Consider the following 13,489-nt stretch of genomic DNA (forward strand, 5'->3'; position numbering starts at 1 on the left):
CTGACTGACACACATGCATACACATTGACTGACACACACGCACACACGCTGACTGACACACACATTCACACACTGACTGACACACACATTCACACACTGACTGACACACATGCACACACTGACTGACACACACACAGAGACTCACACTGACTGACTCACACTCACACACTGACTGACTCACACTCACACACTGACTGACTCACACTCACACACTGACTGACTCACACTCACACACTGACTTACTCACACTCACACACTGACTGACTCACACTCACACACTGACTGACTCACACTCACACACTGACTGACTCACACTCACACACTGACTGACTCACACTCACACACTGACTGACTCACACTCACATACTGTCTGACACACGCTGACTGACACACACATGCACACATGCTGACTGACACACACGCACACACGCTGACTGGCACACACGCTGACTGACACACACGCACACACGCTGAATGACACACACGCACACACGCTGACTGACACAGACGCGCACACGCTGACTGACACAGACGCACACACGCTGACTGACACACACGCACACACGCTGACTGACACACACGCACACACGCTGACTGACACACGCACACACGCTGACTGACACACATGCACACACGCTGACTGACACACACATTCACACACTGACTGACACACACATTCACACACTGACTGACACACATGCACACACTGACTGACACACATACACACACTGACTGACACACATGCACACTGACTGACACACATGCACACACTGAGTGACACATGCACATACTGACTGACACACACACATACATACTCTCTTATTGACACACATACATACTCACTGACTGACACATACACTGACTGACACATGTGTGCTGAGCACGCGCATTATAAGGCTAAGGCCTTGGTCACAGCGCTCTAATGCGCGCCCGCGCTTTCGGCTGCGCGTTCCGGCGATTCCCCGGTCTGCAGCTCACTGCAGGAGCAGAGACCGGGGGGGGCGTGCCGGAGGAGTGACGGGGGCGCGGCCATGACGTCACCCGGCAAGTTTGCCCTCATTGGCTGAACCGCCGGGGGGCGTGCCTAGCCGCTAGACGCGAGTTCCTGCTCTCAATTCTATTGAGAGCAGGAGTAGCTCTCGCGCGAGCGCTGCGGCCCCCCCTCGCAGCGGGCCCGGCGCCGTTGCGGGGAGGGCTCTGGTGAGCGCAGCGTCCGCCACAGCGGACGCTGCAGCATGCAGCGGGGGCAAGGCCTTAGTCAATTTCTGTGACAAAAGTCAAAGAAGTTTCACTTACTATGCGCGTGCACAGCACACACAGCTTTTTTTTTCTTCAATTCTAGGGACCTGTGTTTTTTGTATAGAGACTCAAAAATTATCTAAAAATTATAAACCAGGCTGTGCTGAAAAGCTGTGTAATACGGCAGGCATGAGCTTATAGGGTTCCATGTTAAAATGGATTAAGAGGTAAAGGGGCCTATTCTAGTAGGTTTGAAAACGAACTCATCAAGCATTTTGAGCACTTCACGAGCGACTTGGCATATGTACAGGTGCGCCGACGAGTATTCTAAAACTTGCCTTGGAAAATCTGGGGCTAACACCAACAAGATCCAGGTACATGCTGGGTACATGCTGCAACATTTCAGTGACATTTCTGCAAAGACTAATGGCGCATCAGATTAACACAGCCGGGATCCCTGGCAGTCCCATTCAGTTTGAATGGGACTGCCAGGGACCCCCACTGTTAATCTGATGGGCCATTAGTCTGTCTGCAGAAATGTCACTGAAATATTGCAGCATGTACCCAGCATGTACCCAGCATGTACCCAGAATGTACCTGGGTCTTGTTGGTGATTGCCCCAGATGTGTTTTAGAATACTCATCGGCACTACAGTAACTATTTAGAAAGCTTTGATAACTTGCCAATCTCACCCAGGAAGTGCTTCTTCTTGAGCGCTAGCTCTCCTGCTCAGAAAATGCTGAAACATGCATTTTTTGAGATATCAAGCTAGTCATTTAGCTTTAATAATCACACCGCGGCTGCAACTCACAAGTAACTCGCAGGTTCTTACCTCACCACCTCAGGGGTGGCAAATTGGGATCTGCAGTGTGACTTAATTTTTTTCTTCTATCTTTACTACATCAAATTGAGCGGCTAACTACTAAGGTACTGAAGAGGTTAAATATCAGTGCCCAGATTATTGGGGTAGACGGGGTTGCTGAAGGCCCATATGGGTGTTTAGACCTACCAGCAGGGTTGCGGGAGGGATTAACACCTTCATTATTTTAGCGGTAATAATGTAGCCATGCTGTAAAATGGCTGCAGTCATCTCTCCTGCTGACAGTAAGGCCTGGTAAGTTATGGGCATGCCAGCAGTAATCATGGAGGTTTGCCCTCACACCCTGGTGAGGTGCCCTATGTATGGGTGGGAGTGGTCACAGATTCTGACTCCCTGGTTGGTGATGTCAGAATTGTGTCAGCCCCCAGAGGATACATAAGGCACAGCACTGATCAAAAGTTAGGTTAGTCTAGGTTCTTCTGAGGATTAAGAGTTCAGAGTTAGTATACTAAAAGGACTAATGAGTCTGTGACCAGGGACCTGGCACAGGCGAAGTATCCCTGCGGGGATAGGGAATCCCTACATTAGGAGGACATACCTTTCAAAGGGAAGTACGGTGAACAATGGAGGGCTAATCACATCCAATGTGGAGGGCAGCTGGCCCACCGTACTAATAAAGATGTTCCTGATTAACAATACTCTCGTGTGCAAGTGTGGAGTTATTGCACAGAGAGGAGCACCACAGAGGAGTTCCTCATCAGACTCATCCCCAAGCGGATGCCGGGATCCTGATGAGGTGGAGGCGCTGCACTGGATATAGGTAGGACTCCGCACACTACCTCAGCTGCCTGTCTGGGTTGGAAAATCCCCACACACCATCATGCGGGAGACTCAGGAGTCCTGTAGCCAACAGGTGCACCACCAGACACTACACCATGATGGGGACTGGTTAGACCACAGGGGCCAATATGAGATTGGGGGGGTCAGACCGGTTCAGAAAATCCGTTACATTTGGAGGCGCTGCTGAGATAGACCTGTCAACAGGACAGGCTTTTGCTTGGTCACTTGGAAACAGGGAGAGTGTCTGCTGCCACTTTGTGCTGCGTTGGGACGGACCTAGGGGTAGTCAGGGGGCTGATGGCGTATGTCAGTTCACAGGGACGACCTAGGGGCCTGAAAGGAGTGGGGGGTTTGGAGCCGGGCTATAGCTGTCCTAGTCACCTTGAGGTAGTGCTAGTTGGTTGGATGCCAGAAGGGATAGCCTGTTAACGTGGTCAGGAATCCTGGAGAGGGTCTGCGCTAGGCTAACCAAGACAGGTAGACGCCCCAGTACTGCATGGAAGCCCCAGAGTACTCTAGCCCATTCCAGACCTCTTACCGTAGGGAGCACAGACTGGGAGGAAGGAGATACAGCAGACACTGAGAGAGTGAGCCTAGCCTGAGGTAGTGCAACACGAGTCCAGCCTTCATTAGGTACACAAGGTGGTGCATCAGGGCAATCTTTATTGTACCGGTGTGGTGGCTGCCCCGCAGAGAGGAGCCCCATGTACGATAACTACTACGAGGGAATGACGACCGCAAGAATGGAGGATCCACGTGGTGCGGATAGTCCAAAATGGCGCCTGAAGGTTGATGGGGAAAGCACACGTGGCGTGCGCCCCACTGAAGAGCAAGCTGTTGCTGACATGTCTTTTACAAGCCTGCTCTGGAGTGGAGCGAAAGCTGTGGCCGCACCGTTTTGGTCCTGCCTATGACAACGAGGCGCCACCCTGGAGGACTGTGTTGAGGACATTGCAATTGTGGCTGATGGAAAGGACTTACAAAATGGCGGCTCCCGCTTCCCTGGGAGACCGCGTGGGCCGAGTGCAGAGAATTCTGCAAATGCAAAATTTGCGGAGAGTTGGCCAGGAGTGGCGCCAACAGGAGAGCCCCGCCCGCAAGGGGGGTATGGCGCGAAAGCTGTGGCCGTGCCTTCATGGACAGCCCCGGTGCTGAGTCAACCACTTAGTCTGTGGGACCCTCCCCTAATATCAACCAGGGGGAGTGGTTTCCAGCTATGCCCCGTGGGTATGAATCCCGCGGGCCCAGGAGCTGGTGCGCTGACGGCCCCATTACCAGAAGTAGTTCCAGCAGCTGAAATTGGGTGCAAGAAAGAAGGATACTTTGCACGCAAGGCAGCTGAAAGGAAGCGGTTGGAGTTGGCGGCAAACAAAGAACCCCGCCCTGATGGGGAAAGCACGCGAAAGCTGTGGTCGCGCCCTCTAGGACTGAAAGAGGTGCGGCCTCAATTAAAGGACATCCTATTCCCTTGTGGGACCCGCCCATAATCGCTACTCTTGGGGGCGGATTCCAATTGTGTCAAAGGAGGGTGGAGCTGAACCAAGGAGTGGCTGACTATTCAACCCCTGTTGGTCACTCACGCGGAACCAGCTTCCAGGACAGACCAGTGTTACGAGTGGCTCCCACCAAGACCATGGCCTGCTCCCCAGATGTGAACTGGATGGTTTCAACGCAGCCCTACGCAGAACCCGGCGGGGTATAGGTGATCCATGTAGGGGGCTCGGAGACAGTAGTGGGCCTCTGCCTGCAATGCCGACTGCCCGGCGGCGCCATGGGCACGGCAGCGCGCTGTCCCCAGTGTGGCACACAATATCTTTGGCCAATGCCCACCTTCGTGCCCATTCAGAACAATGACCCAGGGGGGAATACGGCTATGCTGTCCACCGAGTCCCCCAGTGCACTATGGACCAAGGGTGCGGATCCCGAGGAATGTGACGTGGTCAGTCCAGCAACCGACAGAGAGAAAAGAAGGCGGTCACCGCGCTCGGCGACCCCAAGTACCCTAAGTGCGGATCCCTCGGACGAGGGACCCAAAGAACCAACAAGTACCCTGGTCTGGCCGGTGGCGGTGTCCGGTGGAGGGAATGGGATCAAAAGGCTACTTACCGGAAGTGACAGTGGACGGAGCCGGGTGTCCCCGGTGGAGCCGAAACCGGAGAGGCGGAGCCCAGCTGTTCTTGGGACCGGCGGGTCCAGTGGTAACGGGCGATCCACGCCCAACCTGCAGACTGGTAAGGATAGCCCTTATCCTTGCCAGGCTCCGATGCCATCGCTCAAGGAGGAGAGGCCGTGCCAGGCCAGGACGGCGCACGTGGACACAGAGGGACTTCCAGACCTGATTGTGGAGGAAGAGATCCCGCATGGGGGTCCATCCCAACATGGCGGCACATCCGACTCTAGTGATGACGGCGTTTCCGGCAGAGGCGGCGGAACCAGCGGAAACAGAGGACACGCGTCTCAGCGATCGGGTGGTGGTTCCCGATCAATGAAAAAGACCCGGAGTAAGCAGAGACCGGAGAAGGGTGAGACGCAACTGGCGATACCACCGTCCAGTGGTACGGGACAATCCAAGGAAGGAGAACGGGTCGGAACCCCGCAGCTTCCGACTGCCTATCCCTATGCCCAACCCCACGCCCTAGATAAGGCCCCTGTCCCCGTCACCTGTTCCCGGGGATCATCATCCAGTTTGGGGGTGTCGGAAGGATCTTTGGGGGTTGGTGAGAACCGGACTGGGGAAAGACTGAGCAGCTTCGATTCTGGGGAGGGCTCAAGGGGAGGAGGACAATTGGGACAGGTATCCAAGTCCCGGTGGGTGCCTAAAGAGGCGGATATACCTGCTGGGGAGGACCCAAAACATGAGAGATGGTCCAGGCCCCGTTCTGTAGGGACTTCCGGGGTATGCTCCTGGGGAGGTACAGAGGAGGGAGACTCTCTAGAATGGAACGAGAAGCCTAGGGAGACCCGTTGGTGGGCACCCTTATTTGAGGGGTACGTGGGCTGGATGGACCGCACGCGGTTCTTGTTACAAAAAGACGACATCGTAGATTACTGGTGGGCTAGAGGGGTGTTCACGCCAGCCGAGAGGAAGAAGGAGATGCAATATCGGTGGTTAATGATAGACCGAAATGAAATAGAACCCATGGGCCCTGACATATTATCCGACCCCGTAGATCCGGATGAGCCCCTATCATGGGTATTACTAAGGGAGAGCAGGGAACGCCAACCTAACTAGGAGTAGTAGGGCTGAAAGGGCGATCGTTGCAAAATACAAGTACTCTCATGGGTTGGAGTACCCGTACGTTCCTGAACCCCTCATGCAGGAGATTGAGGACAACAGGGACCGGTGGTTAAGGGAGACCATAGAGGAGTACATAGTCAACAAAAGGGGGTGCCATTACTGGTAGTAAGGCAGAAGAAAGGATCGAGTACCTGATAAGGATTTGGAGTATTGGGAGAAGTGTATACAAACACAAGGTAGTATACAGGCCTGAGAGGGGGTTGCCGCGTAGCTACCATGTAACTGTTTTGGACATGGGGGGTCGGGAGGTGAAGAAACCTGATACACGGCACTACTATTAGGAGGTACGGGTTAACATTGCGCAGGCTAGTGGCTGCTGGTCAGGACTTGTCTGGTGCCTTGTTACTGTGGAAATGTTTGGTTACTTATTATGAGTGCATATTTCCATTTTACAGTGCTTCCTGACGAAAGGTGTTCAAATTTAGGTCCCAGCCGGGGACGGTGGGATTCACCAGGGGGAGAATGTAACCATGCTGTAAAATGGCTGCAGTCATCTCTCCTGCTGACAGTAAGGCCTGGTAAGTTATGGGCATGCCAGCAGTAATCATGGAGGTTTGCCCTCACACCCTGGTGAGGTGCCCTATGTATGGGTGGGAGTGGTCACAGATTCTGACTCCCTGGTTGGTGATGTCAGAATTGTGTCAGCCCCCAGAGGATACATAAGGCACAGCACTGATCAAAAGTTAGGTTAGTCTAGGTTCTTCTGAGGATTAAGAGTTCAGAGTTAGTATACTAAAAGGACTAATGAGGCTGTGACCAGGGACCTGGCACAGGCGAAGTATCCCAGCGGGGTTAGGGAATCCCTACATTAGGAGGACATACCTTTCAAAGGGAAGTACGGTGAACAATGGAGGGCTAATCACATCCATTGTGGAGGGCAGCTGGCCCACCGTACTAATAAAGATGTTCCTGATTAACAACACTCTCGTGTGCAAGTGTGGAGTTATTGCACAGAGAGGAGCACCACAGAGGAGTTCCTCATCAGACTTATCCCCAAGCGGACGCCGGGATCCTGATGAGGTGGAGGTGCTGCACTGGATATAGGTAGGACTCCGCACACTACCTCAGCTGCCTGTCTGGGTTGGCAAATCCCCACACACCATCATGCGGGAGACTGAGGAGTCCTGTAGCCAACAGGTGCACCACCAGACACTACACCGTAATGGGGACTGGTTAGACCACAGGGGCCAATATGAGATTGGGGGGGTCAGACCGGTTCAGAAAATCCGTTACAATAAGGTAAGGTAATGAAAGGGTAAACCCTCTGGCTACCCACAGGTAGGCATAAACACCAACCACAGGCCAAATAAGACCTTTACCTACCTCCTCTACCCCCAACAAACATTTAAATACAATACTATCCAGTACACTCATTGATTGACAGTGAGGTTACCTACTGTATGCTCTCATGGGAGCAAAGATAACCCCAAATGGCAATGAATGGGCACCCTACTACCCACCCCCTCTAACCCAAACTAATCCCTATTATCCAGATCTGGATATTAGATAATTTGCCCATTATGAATAAAACATTATCCAGGCAGCTTAAAGTAAATTAAAGTTGGACATACCCCTGCCAGGATTAAGGCCCTCCTTGTCTTCCTCCCTGTCCTCCTCATCCTCCATGGGCAGCAATATTAAAATTAAAAAATGAACTAATGGCCACTAACCCCTTAATTACTTTAGCAGTTACTAACCGCTATACTAATTTAGGGGTTAACGCCCTTGCCCCTCTACCTATCGTGGAGGCCTAACCACCCTCCATGGGGCAACTACCCCCAACCCCCTTGCCCTCTACCATTGATTGTCACAGTGGTTAACATGCCTCCAAAATGGGCATGGATTGCCACAATGGCAATGAATGGGTGAGCTAAAAAAAAAACACAAAATAAAACACATTACATCTAAATATAAACAAGCATTTCACAATAAAGCCATTTATTGTGACTGCTGTAAACATGCCCACAATATGGGCATGGATTGCCACAATGACAATGAATGGGCAACCCCCAAAAAATCACCAAAAATGCATAACAAATAAAAAAAGCATTTGCCCAAAAATTCATTCCTTGTCACTGGGCTTATCTATACCCATAAAGGGGCATAGATAAACACATTGGAAGTCAATGGGCAACTTAAGAAAAAACACAATGAAATAAAAGTCAATCAATGCGTTTCTTACCATTGCCGTCTTCACCCTCCGAATCCTTCTCTGGCACCATCTCTTTATCCTCGGCGCAATGCTCATCATCAGCCGATGTGCAGAAGTCCATGGTCTTCTGTTGATTGAAGAAATGTCTCCAGCAAGTTCTTCCATATTTCCTTCATTCTTATTCTTCTTTTCTTATTTCTTCTCTTCTATATAATCGAAGGGGCCCGGATATGTTGGTCCGACGTCTTCTTGGACTCAAATGAGACGAGACAGGCCTTATATAAGGCCTGTGACATCACATTTGAGTGTCAAATGGTACACGCCCAATCTGATTTGGTTGGTGTACCATGTGACAGCTTCCATTTTTTGTAAGGATGTAACGTCAACAAAAGGGGAGGGAAGCTAGCCAATTAGGTAGTATATGCTTCCCTCGCTTTAGGATGACATCACTCCAACAAAAATAAAAATGGAAGTCATCACATGGTATACCCAGCAATCGGATTGGTAGATATACCATGTGATGCCTTTCCTTTTGACATCATCAAAAAGGGAGGGAAGATAGCCAATAAGGTAGCATACCACCCTCCCTTTTTGATCTACCTCATGGTTTTTGACTTGCTATAATTCTTTCTTTATACCGTGATAACATAAATATCAGACTGTGAGGTAGGGTCATGCTATACCATTCGATTTGGCAGTGATTTTATCCAAGCTACTAGAATAAGCCCCAAAGAGTGAAACACATTGCACATTCGCATGTCATTACCCAGAATCCCTTGCTGCAGTCTAAGCACTGTGTGCTCAGCGAAAGACAGGGTTGTAGACCTGTCTGAGATATCCAAATGCACCACAGGTGGTATTTTTATTTACTATAAAAATTATGCAATTGTGATTTTGGGGACATATTTGTAGCTTTATGTTTAATGTAGTAATATACATTTATTTCTATGTAGCATACAGACAGGATTAAGATTGCTTGATATGGCTTTGTTTTTAATTTGTGAATATATTAGGTTTGTTTAGAGAGCGATGTGGAGTAGTCGAAATATAAAACATTTTATATAGCCATAAATTACCTTTTGAGGAATTATTCTTGCTATATTTTTTTTACCAGGGGAGATGAAGAGTACCCATAGTGTGTACATACCCCTAAATTATAGTTGAACACTTATTCAGGACTTAGATCCACAAAACTCCATTAACATTGTGTTATGACTTGCCCTGACGTACAATAATCAGTAATAGATGTTATGTTTCCTGAGGTTAACGCGAATCTGCATTGCTAATTGTATGCAAAAATGAACTTTAGTTATCTCATTAGAATTGATTTAACACCTTGTTAAATTAGATGGCCTTGAGTTAGCGTAACATAATTTGTGTTATGCCTATCTAACCTATGGGTTTTGATAGAGTTGGAGAGAGAGTCCTATTTTATTTGAGTCCCAAGTGTTACATTTATTCCCTTTAACCAACCTTGAAACAACAAATTGAGAGACACCTGTGCTTAAAAAAGAGTGATTAAAACAGTGAGGTTAACAAATAACACACAGAACTCCAGCAAGCTCATTTTAGGAACCCCTGAGCCCCCACAAAATATATATGTATATAAGTGTCAAAAAGGAGAACTTCTGAGCGTGGCAAATGTATACAACAAGCGACAAAGAAGCCCAATGCTACATCCAATATGACAAAAATGCACAGTAAAATACTTATATATTATCTTGAAAAAGGGCCATAAAGTTTAACCCATTGGCCAAAGCATTATAAGCCTTCAAGCCACACCAAGGCAGACCCAGTTCGCAGGTCCTAACACTACCAGGTAAAATACTAATATAGCTCTATTAGGATTAAAATTCTCATTTACATCTATTAGGAGGGTGAAAGACCAACATTGGATCTATATTTAGTAGAATGAAAAATACCTGCTGATTTGGGAAGTGGGGAGGGGCGAGCTTAAACCCTGGGAAGGAGTGGCCACCAACCTTCAACAGCTGAGATCAGCTGAAAATAAGTTAAAAAACTTGAGGCTGAAACCAAAGCGGTTCAGTTCAGGAGACCCCCTGCTCCCACAAACTATTAATAAAGATTACATAAAAGCAGCTTCATTACCTTTATTTATTAGTTATTGTAATGTTTATTGGGGGCCTAGGAGGTGGGTAGTGGGGCTGTTGTGTGTACTTGTGTTTATTGTGGGAAGTGTGGGTGGTGAAGGAGGTAGTAGCCCCAAGGATGTATGTTTAGGCCTATCCGGTGGGTAGCGGGAGGGGTTAACCCCTTCATTACTTTAGCGGTAGTAACGGCTAAGGTAATGAAGGGGCTAACTCCACCCGCAGTCCCCCTGCAAGGCCTAAACACCCACCAAGGGCCAAATATCCCCTTCACCCATCCCCGCTACCCACAATAAGCCTGGCACAGGCTAAAGTAATGAAGTGGCTGTACGTGCAATTTTCCTGCATGGGATGCATGCCGGGGATCTACGGTGCTGGTATTAATGGGTATAAGCTCCAGAGCCCCCCCGGCATCAATCCGATGCAGGAAAAGGGCCTGATTTTTTCTAAGTCCCGTCTCGCCGCTCAAAGCCGCTCATCCCCAGCTTCTTGCCAACTTTTTGTGCCGAAGCGTTTTGGAGAGGAATTGTCAATTCTAGAATGGTGAGAAGCTGATCGGGGCTACGAGAATTCAGCGAGTTTTAAAAAGTGTCGAAAAGTGGCTTTTCAGTGCGCGTCTGCCGATATTTTTTTTCGGCAAACAAAAAAGGCGACTTTTTCTGTTCTCGCCAGCTTCTCGCTGCTTACTGAATCTAAAAGGCATTTTTGGTGAGAAAGTGGTGAAAAGTGCCTTTTCGCCGCTTACTGCATAGACCCCAAGGTGTTATAGGAGCTTTCCCTTTGAAAAAAAAATACATTATAGGTGGGAAGCAGAGGGTCCCCAGAGCTGAAATTAATGTGGGTTAGCAGAGGGGACACCCTAATTTAAACCTAGAAAACCGCAAGAGGTAACTTTAACCTCAGCAAAATCTACCCTCCCACGCCCTCCTTCCCACAGGGCATATGTCCCCTTTTCAGAATGTAATGCTTGAAAAATTATCTACTGTAAGTATCAGTAAGGCTAACTACTGTATATCAGCTCACATTGAAGATAATGTGTACTAAAGTGACAACACCATGTTATGAAACAAAAATATGCTTCATTTAAATAGTTATTTTAAAGGAAAATAAATGGCTTATTTAATTATTATTTTTAATAAACCATTACTACTGTTTATTTTTTTTTTATTGTTATTATTTTGTCAGACACTACAATTGTTTACACATTTTGTTTAAAAGGTTAAAAAAATATGTAGCTAATTTTCATTTAAATACAAGCAGATGCGGTTGTCCACTCTTTCTGAAGCCTGCGTGCAGAGTGCTGTACTGTACAATTCTGTAAAGAAAAAGAAATCAGATGTTAATTATGATTTTCATATGATTTTAACTCCACTGAAACAGCCCTCACTAAAATAACTAATGACCTCAATGCTGCCAAAGGCTGAGGTCATTACACTCTGCTCATACTACCCGACCTCTCTATAGCATTTGATACTGTGGACCACCCTTTTCTCTTTCACATTCTCCATACTCTTGACATTCTAAAAAAAAAAGCTCTATCCTGGATCTCCTCTTACCTCTCCCATCGTACTTTCACCATCTCTTCTGCCAACACCTCCTCCTAATCTATCAACCTCTCTGTGGGGGAACCCCAGGACTCTGTCCTGGGACCTCTCCTCTTTTCTCTGTACACATTCTCTCTAGGTGACCTAATCACATCTATTGGGTTCAAATATCACCTCTATGCTGACGACACACAATTTAACTGTTTGACCCCTGACCTTACACCTGCTGTATAGAACAAAATTCTGAATGTGTCTCTGCGATATCATCCTTGATGGCCCTCTGCTGACAAACGTAACATGACAAAAACAGAGCTCCTCATACTTCTTCTAAAACCTGGCCCACTACCTCCTTACTGTTGGAAGTTCAGTCATACACCCAGTAGCGCAAGCACGATACCTTGGGGTCACACTCAAGACCTCTCTCACTTTCTCCTCTCACATTCAAAACGTATCTAAAACCTGTCGCTTTTTCCTCCGCAATATCACAAAGATAAACCCTTTCCTCTGTTTCTCGACTGATTAAACTCTGACTCAGGCCCTCATTCTCTCCCGTCTCGATTACTGTAACCTCCTGCTGTCCGGCCTTCCTGCCTCTAACCTGTCTCCCCTACAATCTATCCTAAACGCTGCTGCCAGAATCACTCTACTCTTTCCTAAATCTGTCTCAGCACCTCCCCTGTTGAAATACTCTACTGGCTTCCTAACAAATCCCGTATCTCACACTCAATTCTCCTCCTCACTTTTAAAGCTTTACCCTCATCTGACCCTCCTTACATCTCAGCCCTAATTTCTCACTGTGCACCATCCCGACTTGCTTTCCCCTCAAGGATGTCTTCTCTCTACCCCCTTTGTATCTAAAGCCCTATCCCACCTTAAACCTTTCTTACTGACTGCCCCACGCCTCTGGAATGCCCTTCCGCTCAATACCCGACTAGCACCCTCTCTATCCAACTTTAAGACCCACCTTAAACACACCTGCTTAATGAAGCATATGAGTAGCTCCGTGGCTAACACTATACACCTGATACATAAAGCTTGGCCCCTAGCAGATGCAAGTACCAGAACGCCCTCCTTCTGTCTCTGTATGTTCCTCCTACCAATCAGATTGTAAGCTCTTCGGAGCAGGGACTCCTTTTCCTAAATATTACTTTTATGTCTGAAGCACTTATTCCCATGATCTGTTATTTGTATTATTTGTTATTTATATGATAGCCACGTGTATTACTGCTGTGAAGCGCTATGTACATTAATGGCACTATATAAATAAAGACATACATACATACATACAATTATGGTTCAAAAAAGCAGTACAGTTGTAGCCTAGCCTCCGGCTGCTACTTATTTCCCTGGGCCCTACCAGTGTAAGCCCTGTTAGGTACATGCAGTGGATCGGTTTATTCCTTTATAAGGCCTCGTTTGCTATTGCAGCCTTAGGTGCAGTAGCTGTATCTAAGAGCAGGCCTAGCAACAGCCCGAGAGTGTCAGCCT

Source organism: Ascaphus truei, chromosome 1 (assembly GCF_040206685.1).
Source record: "Ascaphus truei isolate aAscTru1 chromosome 1, aAscTru1.hap1, whole genome shotgun sequence".
Lineage (NCBI taxonomy): Eukaryota > Metazoa > Chordata > Amphibia > Anura > Ascaphidae > Ascaphus > Ascaphus truei.